This window comes from Theropithecus gelada, chromosome X (genome assembly GCF_003255815.1).
Source record: "Theropithecus gelada isolate Dixy chromosome X, Tgel_1.0, whole genome shotgun sequence".
Classification (NCBI taxonomy): Eukaryota; Metazoa; Chordata; class Mammalia; order Primates; family Cercopithecidae; genus Theropithecus; species Theropithecus gelada.
The window spans coordinates 37563067-37563964 of NC_037689.1; the positions used below are offsets into that span (position 1 = coordinate 37563067).

General features: G+C 42.0%; 1 non-coding gene across 1 annotated transcript; it reads right to left on the minus strand.

The window, feature by feature from the left end:
* Positions 1-218: 218 nt before the first annotated feature.
* Positions 219-333, minus strand: LOC112616808. Its single transcript, XR_003117805.1, has one exon. It is a non-coding gene; the product is annotated as a U5 spliceosomal RNA (small nuclear RNA).
* Between the last annotated feature and the right edge of the window lie 565 nt (positions 334-898).

The following is an 898-nucleotide window of genomic DNA, read 5'->3' on the forward strand; positions in this document are numbered from 1 at the left end:
ATTCCTTGTTAGTTTCCTTTAATCTTGCCCTTGCATGCCCCGCATATTTGGGGTCCCCATCTTATTGCTCCAGACCCCTGCTCCTTAATGAATTACTGCCTTTGGGAATTCCAGTTCCCAGAGGTGGGCACTAGGAGAAAGTTGGTTTCAGAGGCAGAAAGATCTAGAGTTTAATCCAATCATTATTTATTTATTTATTTATTATTATTATTTACTTGGCCTTGCCTAAGCAGGACCTCAAAAATTTGGTTATTAATTAATAATTGTTCCTCTCCATGGAAATCTTTAGTAAAAGGCCAAAGATTTATTTGTTCTGAAGAGAAACCAGAGCATCCAATATTATTGACTGTGTGAATCTAAGGCTTCTGCCTTACTGAGTTGCAAGCTTCCCGACCCAGCTCACAGATTATGAGAAGTAAATGGGATGACCTCTATGGAAATAATCAAGCACAGTGTGTGGAACTGTGGTTGCTCAGTCTGTGACTTATTCTCCCCAACTCCCTTTCCCACTTCCTCTCGCCACGCCTTTTCCTCCTCCCTCTCGCCATCTCCCTCCCCCTTCCCTGTCTTCTACAGTTCCCCTTTTCTTCCTACTTCCCATTTCCTGTCCCCACCTCTTCTCCTCCCTACTCCTCATCTCTCCTCTACACTTTCTATGTGAGACTAACACGAGGACAAGAGGAATTAAAAGCCAAGTCAGAAATATGTCAGATAGTTCCATTTCTCTTTGAAACAAATCATAGATGTGCAGGGCATTGCACTCAGAAGGGAAACTCCCAATCATAAATCCAGGCTCCAAAAGGCTTTTCCAATACTCCCTATTTAGTTCATGAACTCTCACCGTGGAGCATTGAGAACACAAAAAATGTCAGGAAATTGCTGATAATGTTCATTATTT